The sequence below is a fragment of the Culex pipiens genome, chromosome 1 (genome assembly GCF_016801865.2).
Source record: "Culex pipiens pallens isolate TS chromosome 1, TS_CPP_V2, whole genome shotgun sequence".
Lineage (NCBI taxonomy): Eukaryota > Metazoa > Arthropoda > Insecta > Diptera > Culicidae > Culex > Culex pipiens.
Window position 1 is genome coordinate 112,302,882 of NC_068937.1, and position 19,665 is coordinate 112,322,546.

The 19,665-nt window shown below is 39.6% G+C and overlaps 1 long non-coding RNA gene across 1 annotated transcript; it reads right to left on the reverse strand.

Moving 5' to 3' along the window:
• Positions 1-18,755: 18,755 nt before the first annotated feature.
• On the reverse strand, positions 18,756-19,251 carry LOC120432521 (uncharacterized). The gene is made up of 2 exons (XR_005608077.2): positions 19,186-19,251; positions 18,756-19,124 (listed from the first exon to the last, which is right to left on the reverse strand). It is a non-coding gene; the product is annotated as an uncharacterized LOC120432521 (long non-coding RNA).
• Between the last annotated feature and the right edge of the window lie 414 nt (positions 19,252-19,665).

The following is a 19,665-nucleotide window of genomic DNA, read 5'->3' on the forward strand; positions in this document are numbered from 1 at the left end:
GAGGACAGAAAAACCCACCTCTTGCAATTTGAAGCATCCAATTTCGTCCACTACAGCCCGATTACGAGTCCCTAGACTGAAATTTAAAATTTTCACTTTCCGTGCTGAGAATTTCTGTACCGTTCTGGGTCAGAATGTTTTGCTTGGGGAATTCGAAAATTTCAAATTTCAGACTAGGGACTCGTAATCGGGCTGTAGTGGACGAAATTGGATGCTTCAAATTGCAAGAGGTGGGTTTTTTTGTCCTCTATCTGATCACCACAAAATTTCCCTCCTAAGGGTTGAACCGGTTCCGGGACAATCCGGATTGTTTAACGGTATTGTTCCGAAACAGTTTTTTTGGTCGAAAAATGTCAATAAAAAAGATGAAAACAATGTATATTTTGAACAAATATTGTTGAAACTTGTTCAATAGAGACTCTTACAACACAAAATAGCAATTTTATAAAAATAGTTGTTTATAAACTAATGTTTTGATAAGTTTTACTTTAAAAAACTAAATTTAATCCAATTTTTAATATAAATTAACTAAACAAAGTTATCAGAAGTTCAAAGTTGTCACAAACTGGCTAAAGGTACTAGTATTTGACACTGAAACAACATTTCATAAATGAATTCACTTAAATCGATGAGATTTTGTACTTTTACTAGGGGTACGGACAATTATTTGACCTCTTTTTTTGACTTTTTTCAGTAAACAATTTTTGTATTTTTTAAGAAAAAGTTTTTTGCAAATCCAATGACAGTGTCTTAAAGAGGACATTCTGCCGCGTCGATTGATGTATAAAACATGGCACTTTAGTTGAATTTTATGTACTTTTATATCACAAACATTTCCCGTACGGGGGGGTACGGACAAATATTTGACTCACTGTATGGAGTGAGTGATTGTGGTAATCGAATAATAGCATCATTGGTGCGCTGGAAGTGGGGACGCGAAATCGTGATTATGCAGGTTAATTTTTGTGTGTGCTTATGTGTCGCTGTTCGTATGGGGTTAGTGCATAATTTGTAAAGAGAGCGCGTGGTCGTAAAAAATATTCGGAATGAAAAGTGATTTTTTTTGTGTGCCTTTTGTCGTGAATTGTGTGTATTTCTTGCTAGTAATAATAATATCAGTCCTTCCTTTATCATCGTTGATCGGAGGGCACGCCGCCGGTTGAGTTTGTCGTATTAATTGTGTTCCAAAGTAACTGGGTGTTAATTGTGTTTAGTACTTCAGTCGATTGCGGGCGGTGAGGCCACGCGCTTGCCTTACTGAATTATTTTCGTCGAGTAATCGGTGTTTTTTTGTGCTTTTGTAAACTTAATTAATTGTTTTGTGATTTTCAAAGCCCTTCCTATATCATCGTTGATCGGAAGGCACGGCGTCGGGTGGATTGTGCTTAAATTTTTCGAATAGGGTTTTATTTTTTTGCTGTGAAAAAGCCATTTCTATATAATGATTGAAAGACGCACTGACAATTTGGATAGTCGAGTTAATAGTGGAGCAAAATAACTGTGTGTGAGTGATTTTGTGTGCTAACCAGAAAGACCTTCCCATAGCATCGTTGCTCGGAAGGCTCGCCGACGTGTCTGTTATGAAAGTCCTCCCCATAGCGTCGTAGCTCGGGAGGCATCGAAAAGCCAATACCTTATCCTACTAACCAAAAAAAAAATTAATCACGTGATGCTTGAAGGAGATGCTGTGGATTCAACGGTCTCAAGCGGTATCAACAAGTACACTACTCGACAAAACAAAACTTGTGTCAACGGATTCACGATATCTCATCCGTTCCTGAGAGAAAAGGCATCCCCGAATCCGATGCAATCGACAGAATTTGATTTTATGTCCACGCGGACTGATGAAAAGTTGGTACATTTTTTAACATAAAAAATCGAACAATTTAAAAAAAACCATGCGTCTCCTCCCAATTATATGAGCCATCTACAAGAATATGGAAGCGCCTGGTGCATAGCCATTTCCTTTAAGCACAACGGAAACAACCAATACAAATGTATAAAAAAGTTGTCAAGTTCTCGGGGGGTCCACAGCTAGCATTTTTTGTACGATTATAAAAAATAAATATTAAAAGTTTAAAATTAATTTATTTAAAAAACATATTTTTTGATTTATTTGTTTACTAAAATTTTATGTATCTCAAAGATCTATGGGTACTTCGGGATGTCCATGGTCATCCAAGGACTGCCTGGAGTTAATATCTACGAGTCTACCGCCGTAACAAGCAAGAGGTCGTCGGATTTTGACCCCGGATCATGTGCGTATAGCATCAGTGCATATGGTAGACTACTATATGAATGTGTTGGGATGTCCATGGTCATCCAAGGACTCCCTGGAGTTAAGATCTACGAGTCTACCGCCGTAACAAGCAAGAGGTCGTCGGATTTTGACCCCGAATCTTGTGTGTTTAGCATCAGTGCATATGGTAGACTACTATATGAATGTGTTGGGATGTTCATGGGCATCCGAGGACTCCCTGGAGTTAAGATCTACGAGTCTACCGCCGTAACAAGCAAGAGGTCGTTGGATTTTGACCACGGATCATGTGCGTATAGCATCAGTGCATATGGTAGACTACTGTATGAATGTGTTGGGATGTTCATGGTCATCCAAGGACTCCCTGGAGTTAAGATCTACGAGTCTACCGCCGTAACAAGCAAGAGGTCGTCGGATTTTGACCCCAGATCATGTGCGTATAGCATCAGTGCATATGGTAGACTACTATATGAATGTGTTGGGATGTTCATGGGCATCCGAGGACTCCCTGGAGTTAAGATCTACGAGTTGACCCCGGATCATGTGCGTATAGCATCAGTGCATATGGTAGACTACTATATGAATGTGTTGGGATGTCCATGGTCATCCAAGGACTCCCTGGAGTTAAGATCTACGAGTCTACCGCCGTAACAAGCAAGAGGTCGTCGGATTTTGACCCCGAATCTTGTGTGTTTAGCATCAGTGCATATGGTAGACTACTATATGAATGTGTTGGGATGTTCATGGGCATCCGAGGACTCCCTGGAGTTAAGATCTACGAGTCTACCGCCGTAACAAGCAAGAGGTCGTCGGATTTTGACCCCGGATCTTGTGTGTTTAGCATCAGTGAATATGGTAGACTACTATATGAATGTGTTGGGATGTTCATGGGCATCCGAGGACTCCCTGGAGTTAAGATCTACGAGTCTACCGCCGTAACAAGCAAGAGGTCGTCGGATTTTGACCCCGGATCATGTGCGTATAGCATCAGTGCATATGGTAGACTACTATATGAATGTGTTGGGATGTCCATGGTCATCCAAGGACTCCCTGGAGTTAAGATCTACGAGTCTACCGCCGTAACAAGCAAGAGGTCGTCGGATTTTGACCCCGAATCTTGTGTGTTTAGCATCAGTGCATATGGTAGACTACTATATGAATGTGTTGGGATGTTCATGGGCATCCGAGGACTCCCTGGAGTTAAGATCTACGAGTCTACCGCCGTAACAAGCAAGAGGTCGTTGGATTTTGACCACGGATCATGTGCGTATAGCATCAGTGCATATGGTAGACTACTGTATGAATGTGTTGGGATGTTCATGGTCATCCAAGGACTCCCTGGAGTTAAGATCTACGAGTCTACCGCCGTAACAAGCAAGAGGTCGTCGGATTTTGACCCCGAATCTTGTGCGTATAGCTTCAGTGGATATGGTAGACTACTATATGAATGTAATGGGATGTCCATGGTCATCCGAGGACTCCCTGGAGTTAAGATCTACGAGTCTACCGCCGTAACAAGCAAGAGGTCGTTGGATTTTGACCACGGATCATGTGCGTATAGCATCAGTGCATATGGTAGACTACTGTATGAATGTGTTGGGATGTTCATGGTCATCCAAGGACTCCCTGGAGTTAAGATCTACGAGTCTACCGCCGTAACAAGCAAGAGGTCGTCGGATTTTGACCCCAGATCATGTGCGTATAGCATCAGTGCATATGGTAGACTACTATATGAATGTGTTGGGATGTTCATGGGCATCCGAGGACTCCCTGGAGTTAAGATCTACGAGTCTACCGCCGTAACAAGCAAGGACAATATGGGTAAATATTCAGAAGAGCAAGGAGAACGCTTTCATCAAGACATGAAAGATTTTGAAAAAAAATATCAAGGGCATTACGATGCAAATATGATGGCGGATTATGTCTGGAGTAAATGTGTAAAAAATAGTGGTATTGAATACAAACGAAAGGCTTGACGAGATCAATCAATCAATCGATGTTAAGTAATCGAAATATTCAATTGTGAACGATGAACAAAAATCCTTGCTTACCACTTAAGCCAAACGGCGACCTATTGTTTGTTACGGCGGTAGACTCGTAGACTCCAGGGACTCCTTGGATGACCATGGACATCCCAACACATTCATATAGTAGTCTACCATATGCACTGATGCTATACACACAAGATTCGGGGTCAAAATCCGACGACCTCTTGCTTGTTACGGCGGTAGACTCGTAGATCTTAACTCCAGGGAGTCCTTGGATGACCATGAACATCCCAACACATTCATATAGTAGTCTACCATATGCACTGATGCTATACGCACATGATCCGGGGTCAAAATCCGACGACCTCTTGCTTGTTACGGCGGTAGACTCGTAGATCTTAACTCCAGGGAGTCCTCGGATGACCATGAACATCCCAACACATTCATACAGTAGTCTACCATATGCACTGATGCTATACGCACATGATTCGGGGTCAAAATCCGACGACCTCTTGCTTGTTACGGCGGTAGACTCGTAGATCTTAACTCCAGGGAGTCCTTGGATGACCATGAACATCCCAACACATTCATATAGTAGTCTACCATATGCACTGATGCTATACGCACATGATCCGGGGTCAAAATCCGACGACCTCTTGCTTGTTACGGCGGTAGACTCGTAGATCTTAACTCCAGGGAGTCCTCGGATGACCATGAACATCCCAACACATTCATATAGTAGTCTACCATATGCACTGATGCTATACGCACATGATTCGGGGTCAAAATCCGACGACCTCTTGCTTGTTACGGCGGTAGACTCGTAGATCTTAACTCCAGGGAGTCCTTGGATGACCATGGACATCCCAACACATTCATATAGTAGTCTACCATATGCACTGATGCTATACGCACATGATCCGGGGTCAAAATCCGACGACCTCTTGCTTGTTACGGCGGTAGACTCGTAGAACTTAACTCCAGGGAGTCCTTGGATGACCATGGACATCCCAACACATTCATATAGTAGTCTACCATATGCACTGATGCTAAACACACAAGATTCGGGGTCAAAATCCGACGACCTCTTGCTTGTTACGGCGGTAGACTCGTAGATCTTAACTCCAGGGAGTCCTTGGATGACCATGGACATCCCAACACATTCATATAGTAGTCTACCATATGCACTGATGCTATACGCACATGATCTGGGGTCAAAATCCGACGACCTCTTGCTTGTTACGGCGGTAGACTCGTAGATCTTAACTCCAGGGAGTCCTTGGATGACCATGAACATCCCAACACATTCATACAGTAGTCTACCATATGCACTGATGCTATACGCACATGATCCGTGGTCAAAATCCAACGACCTCTTGCTTGTTACGGCGGTAGACTCGTAGATCTTAACTCCAGGGAGTCCTTGGATGACCATGAACATCCCAACACATTCATATAGTAGTCTACCATATGCACTGATGCTATACGCACATGATTCGGGGTCAAAATCCGACGACCTCTTGCTTGTTACGGCGGTAGACTCGTAGATCTTAACTCCAGGGAGTCCTTGGATGACCATGAACATCCCAACACATTCATACAGTAGTCTACCATATGCACTGATGCTATACGCACATGATCCGTGGTCAAAATCCAACGACCTCTTGCTTGTTACGGCGGTAGACTCGTAGATCTTAACTCCAGGGAGTCCTTGGATGACCATGAACATCCCAACACATTCATACAGTAGTCTACCATATGCACTGATGCTATACGCACATGATCTGGGGTCAAAATCCGACGACCTCTTGCTTGTTACGGCGGTAGACTCGTAGATCTTAACTCCAGGGAGTCCTTGGATGACCATGAACATCCCATTACATTCATATAGTAGTCTACCATATCCACTGAAGCTATACGCACATGATCTGGGGTCAAAATCCGACGACCTCTTGCTTGTTACGGCGGTAGACTCGTAGATCTTAACTCCAGGGAGTCCTTGGATGACCATGAACATCCCAACACATTCATATAGTAGTCTACCATATGCACTAATGCTATACGCACATGATTCGGGGTCAAAATCCGACAACCTCTTGCTTGTTACAGCGGTAGACTCGTAGATCTTAACTCCAGGGAGTCCTCGGATGACCATGGACATCCCATTACATTCATATAGTAGTCTACCATATCCACTGAAGCTATACGCACATGATCTGGGGTCAAAATCCGACGACCTCTTGCTTGTTACGGCGGTAGACTCGTAGATCTTAACTCCAGGGAGTCCTTGGATGACCATGAACATCCCAACACATTCATATAGTAGTCTACTATATGCACTGATGCTATACGCACATGATCCGAGGTCAAAATCCAACGACCTCTTGCTTGTTACGGCGGTAGACTCGTAGATCTTAACTCCAGGGAGTCCTTGGATGACCATGAACATCCCAACACATTCATACAGTAGTCTACCATATGCACTGATGCTATACGCACATGATCCGGGGTCAAAAACCGACGACCTCTTGCTTGTTACGGCGGTAGACTCGTAGATATTAACTCCAGGCAGTCCTTGGATGACCATGGACATCCCGAAGTACCCATAGATCTTTGAGATACATAAAATTTTAGTAAACAAATAAATCAAAAAATATGTTTTTTAAATAAATTAATTTTAAACTTTTAATATTTATTTTTTATAATCGTACAAAAAATGCTAGCTGTGGACCCCCCGAGAACTTGACAACTTTTTTATACATTTGTATTGGTTGTTTCCGTTGTGCTTAAAGGAAATGGCTATGCACCAGGCGCTTCCATATTCTTGTAGATGGCTCATATAATTGGGAGGAGACGCATGGTTTTTTTTAAATTGTTCGATTTTTTATGTTAAAAAATGTACCAACTTTTCATCAGTCCGCGTGGACATAAAATCAAATTCTGTCGATTGCATCGGATTCGGGGATGCCTTTTCTCTCAGGAACGGATGAGATATCGTGAATCCGTTGACACAAGTTTTGTTTTGTCGAGTAGTGGTATATAGCGAAAAACTGTGTGCTTGATGAGTCTGCAACTTCAACTATCGGACTAACATTCCTCCCTTTCGTTGAACTGCAGGCTTCTTGGGAGAACGCCGGTATTGACTAATACACACTACGAAAAAAAGTGTAATTTTCGGTTATATTAGATGCACATAACTGGAGCGTGAAATTATACGTAAAGTTGTGTCAAATTAGACGTGAAATTACACGATCCAAACACGATTCAAGATCGTGTAAAATTACATCAAACGGGATTCTGGTGAAACTATCGAATAGGAATTCATCTGTTCTTATTGGAAAAAAGAAAAAACGCACACAATTCATGACACTTTCTCACTACTATTCAACACCGTTTCTCGCTATTTTTTGAATTATTTGCCGCCGGATCCTCTGCCTTCACTTGTAATCTACCGGCGTTCAATTTATACCATATTGACACCCCGCTGTGGGAATCATCAAAGAGGCACAAGTTGTTTACTTTGACACTACTTTTCGGTTTAATTCGGGCATTTCTTCTTGTGAAAACTTTTCCAGATGTAGACACTTGCCAGTTTCCTCGGTATTGCGTATTAAACCGTGTTTTCCTCGCGTTTCATGGTGTCCGCAACCTGAAAAACCAAATGAAAAACGACAATAAATATTTGCCTGTGTTATACCCGATCCCGACCCGATCAAGAATTATTAAACTCACCTCTATTTGAACGCTTTTATTCAAAATAATAGAATGTCTCGATCCATAACAGAAAATAATTGAGGAGAATCTGGACGAAAAATTTTATTCAATGCGACGTGAAGCCCGGCTGACGTTTTGACGTTTCACCAATCTGATAAACGTGTAGGAGCTAAGAAGCGTGAAATCGGGTTTCATTTGATGTAAAATTACATCAAATTTGATGCTCCAGTTATGTGCATCAAAATTATCATAAAATTAGGTTATTGTTGATGTAATTTTAGGTCACGCACGATGCAAATGAAAACCAGTGGGATTTTTATCAATTTACGTCAAAATAAACCTAACTCTACATCGAAAATACGATTACATTTTTTTATCTTAAGTTAAATCAACAATTACATCAAATGTAAAACTCCAAATTATTTAGTGTGTAAAGTAGGGATCTTCATAGGTTAAACAGTGAACGGATGGTTGGCTCCCACTGATCATTTTTGATTCATTGTTTAACTTCAGCTGATCTGTCAATAACGGAGTAGCAGCTCATTGGCAGTCAACCATGCTCATGCTCATGCTCATGCTCAATGCGAACAATTTTAATATTTTTCATGTGTTTTGGACTTCAAACTTCAATGCCCGTTTAAACCCACATCCCTTTGTCGTAGAGGGCTCATATTTTACATGAGTTCATCTCATGTATAGACAAACAAACCCTGAAAGTTTCATCCAAATCGGATCACCTCGATACGACCTCTAGAACAAACCGAGCAGAATCAAAAAATACTGCCTCTTAACTGCTCAACGAAAGTCCCCATCAATATCTTTTCACTTGCGCTAACGATTTCAAAGCGCTTAAGATATAAAATTGCTTCCAACTACCGGCAACATGTTCTTTTGCACATTCTTTAGTCACTCACTCGAAAAATAATCCCGAAACAAGTAAATAATTAGCAAGCGCCATCAAAAAAACAAACGCGCCAAATCTTTTGACGTTTGACTTTTGACGACCCATTCCAATCGAAGGCTGAAGAAAACCGAGCGAAGGCAAATAAAGAACAAAGTGTGGCCACCAACACCACCAGCAGGGCCTGTTGGAGTAAGCCAGTGATGCCAGGAAATTTTCTCTATAAATGCAACTTTTCGTGAGTGTTCGCTTAAAATTTCATCTATTTTGGCAGCACGAAGCAGACCCAAAAGAGCGCTGGAAGAAAAAAAGAACTAAGCTGAAAATAGAAAAATTTGCGTGGCCCAATGCACTCAACTGATTAGAATGCATTTGCGAAATATTTTGTTTAAATGCTTGTAAAAGAATAAGCATAACTTTTAATAAAAGTGAAAATAAACAGAAATGTTCACAAAAAGTTGCCCTACTCGTTGGTGTACTTGGTGTTAGTAAATTTCAAGGAACACTCCAGATTATCCAGCATCATTCAAACACGACCGCTCATTGGGCTTAAAATGGGTATATTTCCCCTACCATGTTGTTAAGCTGAGCAACGTGGTTGCACTTATAAGCTAATCTATCACCGAAACGGTTCGTCTTCATTTTTCTCGAGCAAGTCTTGGGAGCGCACAATTTTCCATTTTCCCTCGCTCGCTGCCGGTTCTGGTTCTCGTAAGATAAAACATTTTATTGCAAACAAGCAGTCAGCCACAAGTTGGTTCGAAGCAAGGACCAACTCAGCAATTCGGCAAAAAAAAAAGCAAATGTTGCTGAATTGGACGAAACCCTCTAATGTTCGCGTAGAACGCGATTTGTCTCGAAGAAACTGGCAGCCCGGGCAAACAACTTTTGCGGGGCTTCCGTGGGGAACTATTTCCATAAATCATCCCCAAGTGTGACTCTTGGCATTGGCTTCTTGTGGCGTCGTGTCAGGAGATTACGGGACTTTTTTAACGTAACGGATATTTTGTTTTGTTTTTTTCTCTTAGTTTTTGAACATCTGATCAGGTTGTCTTGGACTCGTGAACTCTTGCAGTCTTACCTTTGAGACACTGACCATGAAATTATGGATGAAACTTCCGTCATCCTCATTTTTTCAAAATCCTGATAAACTCATCCTAATCACAGTCACTACTTATACTGCATTTATCTTTCCCCAAATCTCTCAAAAGCTTCCCGTTAATCAGTAATCCCAACAAACTATCCGCCACAACCATCACAGTATCACTTACGAAACCTGTTTGGCGCGTCCAAATCCGTAGTTAAATTTCCGGAATCCTCCCAAAAACAGCTTTTCCTCGAAAGGGAGCCAACTTCAAAAAAAAGATAAACTACAACTGCCACCGTACCCAGTCAGGGCAGTTTATTCTGACAGCACGCCATTCTCGACCTGCAGCAGCAAAAGCCAGAACTGGATTTAGCCGAGAAGCTCCATGACTAAACGAAACGGCCAGCGCTTGCAACAGGTGCATCGTGGCGTGTTTGAGTTACTTTAATTCTCGGGAAAAGAGTGACGATTAATGGGGAGCGTTTTTTTGCAGTAGCTTTGGGAACCTCGAAAAGTTCTTTAAAAGCGTAATAAACGACTCAGATTCTGTATTGACTTGATGTGTGGATGGTTGGCGTCTCTGACAGCTTGGGTGCAAAAATGACTTGACGTCTCAGATGACTACGCGTCTCAAAAATTCAGATGACGCATCTCGAACGACTAGGCGTCTCAGGGGACTTTGCGCCTCACATAACATGACGACTTGGCGTCTCAAATGACTGCAATCAAGAGTTTCAGAACACATGACTGAAATGTAGACTAGGCGTCTCAGATGGTTTGAAAAATAAATCGGCTTGGCGTCTCAGCAAACATTTCGTCCCAGACAACTTGGCGTCTCAGGTTACTTGATTGCTAGGCGTCTCAAATTGATGCAATTAAGAGTTACAGGAAACTTGACTGAAATGTAGACTAGGCGTCTCAGATGGTTTGAAAAATAAACCGGCTTGGCGTCTCAGCAAACATTTCGTCCCAGACAACTTGGCGTCTCAGGTTACTTGATTGCTTGGCGTCTCAAATTGATACAATTAAGAGTTTCAGAACACTTGACTGAAATGTAGACAAGGCGTCTCAGATGGTTTGAAAAATAAACCGGCTTGGCGTCTCAGCAAACTTTTCGTCCCAGACAACTTGGCGTCTCAGGTTACTTGACTGCTAGACGTCTCAAATTGAGACAATTAAGAGTTTCAGACAACTTGACTGAAATGTAGACTAGGCTTCTCAGATGGTTTGAAAAATAAACCGGCTTGGCGTCTCAGCAAACTTTTCGTCCCAGACAACTTGGCGTCTCAGGAAACTTGACTGCTAGGCGTCTCAAAATAATGCAATTAAGAGTTTCAGAAAACTTGACTGAAATGTAGACTAAGCGTCTTAGATGGTTTGAAATATAAACCGGCTTAGCGTCTCAGCAAACTTTTCGTCCCAGACAACTTGGCGTCTCAGGTAACTTGACTGCTAGGCGTCTCAGAAATCTAGGCATCTAAAGAAGATTTAACGTACCAGACGATTCAGTGTCTCAAACAACTTGGCGTCTCTCAGTAAAGAGTTTTGAAACACTTGACTTCATAAACTACTTGACATATCTGATGGCTAGGCGTCCCAGATGACTTATAATCTTTAACTGTTTAGCGTCTCAGACCACTTGGTGTCCCAGGCTACTAGGCCTCTCAAGAAATTCACATCTGCAGCGATTTGGCGTCTCTTATGGTATGACGACTCCAGCAACTAGGCGTCTCAAACAACATAGCATCTCAAACGATAGGGCATCTGAGAGAATAACATCTCAAACGACTTATCTCTTACATCTTGGCGTGATTTAGCGTCTCTGTCAACTTGCATCTAAAATCACTTGGCGTCTCAAAAAACATGACGACTAGGCGTCTCAAATGACTGCTTTTTTTGGCGTCCCAGACAACAAGGTCACGGTAGTGGTAGACGTCTTCAACAACTAGGTCTATCTTATGGTCTGGCGACTAAAGCAAATAGGCGTCTCAAACGACAAGTACCCATGCTTATCAAACGGCTTATATCTAAAAACAACTTGACATATAAAATGATTTGGCGTCAACAATAACTAGGTTGGTTTTCGGCTCAGCAGTCAGCGACAAATTCAAAAACTTGTAGCTTTTTTTTTCTTTTTTACTACAAGTTTTTGAATTTGTCTCTGACTGCTGAGCCGAAAACCAACCTAATTGTGTAATACAGTCGAGAACAACGTTTCATTGTCAACAATAACTTAAAACAAAAGCATCGGACGACTGGGCGTCTCAACGAATTGGTGCCTCTCCCAACTTGACATCTAAAATGACTCAGCGTCGCAGACGGCTCGACGTCTCAGCTTACTTGAAATAAGAGTCCCATACGACTAGGCAACCCTAACAAGTTGATGTTTCAAACGACCTTGCTTCCAAACGACTTTGTGTCTCAACCCAAAGAATGCTTGATGTCTCAAACGACTTGGCGTCTCAGAAAATTTGACGACTTAGCGTCTCAAATGACTGCAAAAATTTGGGATCAGCACACTCGACTGCTTTGACCACTGGGCGTCCCATAAAGTTTGGCGTCTTAGATTATTTGAAATATCAGGCTGCTTAGCGTCCAAGTCAAATTAGCGGTATCAAGCCACTAGGCGTCTCAAATGACTTGGTATCATGAACGAGAGGGTGTAAAAGGCAATCACTTATCAAACGGCTTATCTCAAACACCTTGGCGTCTCAGATGACTGGACGTCCCAGACGATTATTTCTCTCATATGACCTAGCATCTTTAACAAATTGACAGCTAAAATGACTTGGCGTCTCAAAGATCTTAAAATACGACTAGGCATCTCATAGAAGTTGGTGTTTCAAACGAATTTGCAAATCGAGCGACTTTGCATCCCAAATGAAGTCTCAAACACGGAGAGACTGTGCCCAGAAATTTTAACAATTAAAATTGTTGATTTTACTTTCGTAAATTTTAACAAAAACGTACTTGTCACTGCCAATTTTCAGTTAAATTAACCAAAATTCAGTATTAATTTCATAACCTGTTTGTTGAAAATGCTAAAGGCAAAAAGCTAACAGATTTCCCGAACTCGAATGAACGTGCTCGGCTGTTAGCTTTGGTTTTAGAAAAATCAAGATTTTTTTTGTTGAATATAATTAACAATTGGTTGAATATTTAAAAGATAAACTTGGGTTTGTTTACGTCTGTCATTTGAAGTCTGGATCCAAACGAGAGCGGTCGATTTGTTGAGTTTGTGTTGTTAATTATGAAGTGAGAGGATGTGAATGGTGAAAATTACACTATTTGGCTAATGTTGAAGTGGCAAATCAAAGTGTCGCAACTGGGGAGGTGGAATTGGTGAGTAGGTTTGTTGATGGTTTCTTTGCAGGTGATAAACTATGATGAGCAAGAGGACGACCTTCACCATGAGGACCTCTAATGCAAGTGAGTTGAACACGTTATAAGAATGTTTGATGGAAAGAGAGGGCAGTAGAAGGGAGATGCGGGCCAAATCTTAACGGATGGAGCATCCCGGGCAAATTTAACAAAATGCTGGTTAATCCAAGTAAGTATGGGTTTATTTTTGCACAATAATTTATCTAATGTGATTCTTATAAGAAAACTGAATCATTTAAAAGCTTCACGCTTACGACGGATATAATCTTAATGAACCATTATTTTTTTTCAGAATCATCAATTATAAAATACATAGAAATGCGTACATGACAACATAAAAAAATAGAGTTGAAGTAAAATATCAAAAAATAAAAATATATAAAATATATAAAAGAAGATAATTATTATCTTGAAAGTTTTGTTGCAATACGACTGCTCAATAAACTGGTAAGTTAAACTCAAAATATTTTTTTCAGGATTCGGAGTACGTTGTATAAATTAAATCAAATGCAGTAAAAGTGTGTTGCCAAAAGTAATTGTTAAATTAATGCAAGCTTGGTAAGTAGCATTATTGATATTTCTTCTTTCCTCATTATAATTACATTTATTTACGTTCCTTTTTTCAGTTTATAACCGAAATTAAGAATTTTGTATTAAATTACTAATAAATTCCAAATGTCTATTTGCAGCAAAAGGTTCACTTTGGTGAAAATTCTGTGTCCTGAGACCGTTGTAGATGATGATGACTTATCGGATGATTTCACAGTCATGGTAAGTGAATACAACACTTAATTTTATACAACATAATACAAATATAAGCTTAAAATTTGGTGAAAATTTTGCTCGGTTTCTATTTTTAAGGAATTCACGAGAAATTTGTAATATGCTTTTTTATTTTTTATTTTTTTTAGATTAATGCAATGTAATTTTTTTAAACATTAGTCAAATTTCACATGTTTTATAACAACAGTTAAAAAAAAATGTTTTGATGCTTTTTAACAGTAATTTAACAACTTAATGCAACAAAAAAAACCAATGAGTACAAAACGTTAAATTTTTAGGCAGAATAAATGCGAAAATAAAAAAAAACTCAGCATTAATTTGTGAGGCATTATTATAAAATTTACTGCAAATTCAATAAAAATATTGCTAACAACAGCTAATTATTGACTACATGTACGAATATTTTTTTGTATTCAAGTAAGGCATTAGTTAAAATATAGCTAGAAAATCGGCCCAGCCTATATCGTTAGATAATTAAAGAAAATATATATCAACACTTACATAAATTATATCTAATTAAGAAATGTTTTGTTACAAACCACTAATAATTTACTCCATGCAAAAATATTTCGGTTGATACAACGAAAAAAAATGTTGAAAAATAGTTGAAAAATATGTTCCAGCCAGTTTTTAACAGAATATTCCACAATATTTCAGTTGAAAACAAGAAATTTTTAGTTAATTTTCTGAAAAAAATATTCTAGCAGTCGACTGCTAGAATTTTTTTCGGTCATTTAACCAACAAAAAATGCAATTCCAACTATTTTTTTAGTTAATTTTAATTACTGGTGGTCAGCAATTTCAGGTTAACAAAATCAACAATCGATTGTTGAAAAAAAGCTGTGTAAAAAATTAACCCATACTTTTAGTTAAATTAACCAAGATTTTCTTAGATTTGCCCCGGCCGGTCTCTCCGTGAACGACTAAGCGTCTCTAACGGCTTTGCGTCTCAAACAACATGGCAACTCAATGAAAGCTTGACGTCTCAAACGACTTGGCGTGTCAGACCACTTGACATTTCAAACTAATTGGCGATGTTTGAAGTCACATGTCAGTTGCATTCTGGGGTTTTAAAATTGACGTTTTAACTAGAAGAGTAAACATCTAGCGAACATTTAACAACACAGTCACAACCGAGTCATCTACAAAACCATAGATTTTTCCACAACTAACGTCATGATTCGAATTCCCGGACGCTTTGAAACCCGGACATCTCGTTTTATCAATTATTTGGATATCATTTCGCAAAATAAATGTCAAAACTGTGTTATTTGACGAATTCTTACATCAACTTTCATTTCAAGTATGTTTGGACGCTGCAGGCAATGCTAAAACAATTAAATCAAATTAAAAACATGAGTTTACCTAAACGGTGAAACATTTCGCTGAAATATTTCATAGGCGGTCGAAGTACCGGGAAGGCAAAGCAGAAATGTATGGTTTTGATTTCCTTAAATTCTAGCATTTTTTTATATATTTTGATGTTAACACTTTATTTGAGACTTAAAGAATGCCATTCACAAACATTTCAGTCTAAATTTGTGCGATTCATAAGCAAAATCGAGTGTCCGGAATTCGAAGCAAAAGTGTCTGGATTTCGAATAAGCTTTTGGAATTCGAAGCACAACAAGTCATTTTAATTTCAAAATTCTGATGAAAAGAAAAGGTATGAAAAGACATGTTTTGCCTGCAGTCTCTTAAATATGACTGTTTATACTACATCATGAAGATATTTCTACATTTCCAATTTGTTACATGATTTTTTGCCAGCTACAACAAAAATGATATGCTACTCAGTGTGCGGATTTCGAATCATGACGTTACTCATTCACAACATTTCACCGTCACTCGCTCACGCGCCCACACTTCTCGAAAACATCTCACACTCAAAAACTGCCCTTCAGCCAGGCTCCCAACCAAGCGGAACGGCTCGTAATTGATTGATCTAGACACGGACTGCGGGCAAAATGGATGAGGTGGGCCAAATCGAAAAGTCGAAGCATTTTCAGTGGTTTTCACCGGAACATCATAATCAATTTTCGAGCTGAAAATTCCGGGCTTTTGGATGCTTTGGAATTTTCCGATGAAAGGAAGCTTTGTGGAGTTACGAGCTGAACCTTCGGCGCTTTCATAAATTGATTGATAGGATCGGAGGTTGCAGACTTCATTAACGTGGAGATCGACGATGGGGTTAAATTGTAAAGTTTAAAAAGTTTAATTTTTTTTCATGAATATTGACAAAATTAGGTCAAACGAAATAGCACGACACACCATTAGATAGCCCTTTCTCGTCCCTTTTTTTGACATCCATTGTGTACGGACTCAGCGCATGGAAATAAATTCTGCCTACAATTCCGTTACCCGTAAAACCATATCCCACCGGGCGTCAATAAATTTTCGCAATATTACTCAATGTAGTGTAACAGCTTAGATAAGCCGTGCATTATTCAATTCCATCTTAAAATTTTGAGCACCAAATTTAAATTCAAGATCACAAACGACTTGCGCAAAGTTGGCAACACTGACTAGTGGATGACTGTTACCAGAGAACAGTATTAAACGGAGTAGTTTAAAACTATACACCACTGTTGTAAAGCAAACATTTTTCAGCAAATCCAGTTTTGCTGCATGCGAATCATGTATTTCCAATTGGATCGACAATTGAAGCGTACAGAGAGACACATTTTCTATTCAACACGAGTTCGAGTTGGCAATACAAAACTGACAGCACTAGCTGCATTGTTGCCAGCTCTGCTGTGGTTAATTGTTCACAGAGTTAATTGAACACCAACATGCTTGTATTCTTCTGCATCAGTTTCAGATATTTGCAATATGTTGGCAGCAGTAGCTTTTGTCAGGCAAACATTTGAAGTAAGTTTGTCCTCATAACATTTTCGAATAACCATTATTATTTTGCACGAATTTCATAAAACTGTTGATTGATCCGGTCACAACGAGGAATCTGCACCAATCAAAGTGAGCGGCATAACTGGCTCGCAGTTATTCAAGGCACGAAATCGGAACAAGGATTGTGGTTGCAAATTAATTTTAATTGAAAAAAAAATAGCTCTCTATCCAGGCGGAAAATATGATGCCCACTCTAAAAGCAGCACTTTACCACCCCTCCGCTGGAATTACGTTGTATTTTTATAAATGCGTGGAAATTGAGCCTCACATTTTTGCGTCGGAGTTGACGTGTTTCCGTGCGGGGTGCATCCCATTGTTAGAACTAAATTGAATTTCGGAAAATTGGAGAAAACTCGTGTTAAGTGCATTTATGGAGAATAATTTTTTTTGAAACTCAGTGATGATCAGTTGATTATTTCAATTAAATGATATCCATTACACGGATTTTCATGGCTGTAGTTTAACAGAATGTGCTAATTGACAAGCACAACAATCAAAATTTTGAATGGAGTTATTTAGGCGTTCCAGCAAATTCATCATTTGGATTTGCAGCAGCAAATGTTATATTTTATACCAGTTTTTGCAGCAATATCTAATTTTTGCCCGCGTAAACATGTCAGCGTTCTGCAGTTCTCACCAACACATATAATGCTGGCGCGTCCTTGAGCAACACTTCAGAGAGAAGAATATGTTGGTGCTCTGTCCCTCACAATTCTTCAAGCGCCCATGCCCCGGTGGTAGCATGTCGGATCAACAACCAAAAGATGATGGTTCAATCCTCGTTCTGCAAAGACTTTTGTTCTGTAATACAATTAATCATAAGTCGGTAATGTCGATAATTGTCGGTAACGGACAAAAATGTCATCGGAAAAATGCTTGAGGAGAGATTTCATGTAGATTCTGATATATTTCCATGCCGCCATGCATCACAATCATGCGACCACCGTTTGGGTGTACAAACCGTGAATGATATACTGAAACCAACGGGGTTGGGCACAAGGTTGATCCGTAGCGCATTTGATTAATTTCCGTAAATATTTGGTAAATATCGTAAATATCGAGGTCAATTCTTCATGTAAACTAATGTCAAAAACAAAAACAATGACTTTTATATCCCGCCGTTTGGCATGCATGATTTTTAAAACCCGCCAAACAAATCCTAGTAAACTGGGGTTGCGATGGCCAAAAAATTCTTGTCAAATATTTTCTGTTGTTGTGTAGAACCACACGGTTCTTACCCCGGCGAACACAGTTCGATTATTTTGTTTTATTCCAGCCTCAAGTCCGCTGTTCATGCGTCCGGCTCATCCCGGCGTGTAGTAGGAACAAGTAATGGAAAAGGGCAGATCGTTCACTAGCCGGATCATGGTAGATTTGCGCAGGATAATGAATCTGGTTGGCCGGAACGTGAGAACCAGGAGATGGCTACCATTGGACAAGACTTCAACAAGACTTCCATCGGAACGGAAAATATGCAAGCTATGCAACCATACACGTCGGGACCAGTGAAACTGGAATAATGTCCGTAATGGACGCTAGTTTCGCAAAAGGTCGCCCACTATCGTTGCTCCGACCGAAATGGCTATCAATTAAACGGTTCCAATTTTATTTTATTTGCATTCTTTTCAATAATTTTCAATCAAATCCAAAAAATAAATGGTGCTCAACAAAAGAATAAATAAAAAGTTTAATGTTTATTGTTAAAATTGTGACTAATATATGTTTCAAACAGAGGAATGCAGGTTTTTATTCAATGATTTTTTATTTTATTTTCATGATTTTGCTGTCAGGGTCTTGTACATGGCCAGGGATTTCTTTGTTCGTACCTGATGTCATATCATAACAGATGAAAACACCGTGATCTTTCAAAAACTTCTACTGGGAATCACAGAAAGTTCTAAAATCAAAGAAATTCTCGACATCATGATCTTCGTGGCCAGGCTCATCACAAACGGCTAGCGCAACCTGCTTTGAACGTGCAACATCCGTTTTCAGTTTCACCTACTATCTTCCCGATTATTTCGGATGGTTGAAGATCTGTCCTAGTGCCTAGTGGAGCTGCCACACGCTGGGATGAGCCGGACATCATGAACAGCGGACTTGAGGCTGGAATAAAACAGAATTAATCTGAACTGTGTTCGCTGGGGTAAGAACCGTGTGGTTCTACAAAACAACAGAAAACATTTGACAAGAATTTGTTGGCCACCGCAACCCCAGTTTACTAGGATTTGTTTGGCGGGTTTTAAAAATCATGCATGCCAAATGGCGGGATATAAAAGTCATTGTTTTTGTTTTTGACATTAGTTTACATGAAGAATATTATTTACAGATGATATTTAAGCTTGAAACTTTACATAGCGCAAAACGAGCTGTCAAACTTTAAGACCGTTTTTTTCGAGATTGGCTGAACCAAATTTGCTGAAATTTCGGGTGAAACCTCTCAAAACATATCCCATGTGCATGACGAAGCACGGTTTTGATTTTTTTTGAAAAAAATAAAAAATTAAAACTTGAGTTTTTTTATTTGAAAAATTATCAATATTTTTATCTTTTTTTTTTAATGAACTTTTTTTAAATCAGTTTTCGTCATACACACGAGACTCGTTTAATGAGTCTTCGCCAAAAATTTGAACAGATTTGGTCAAAG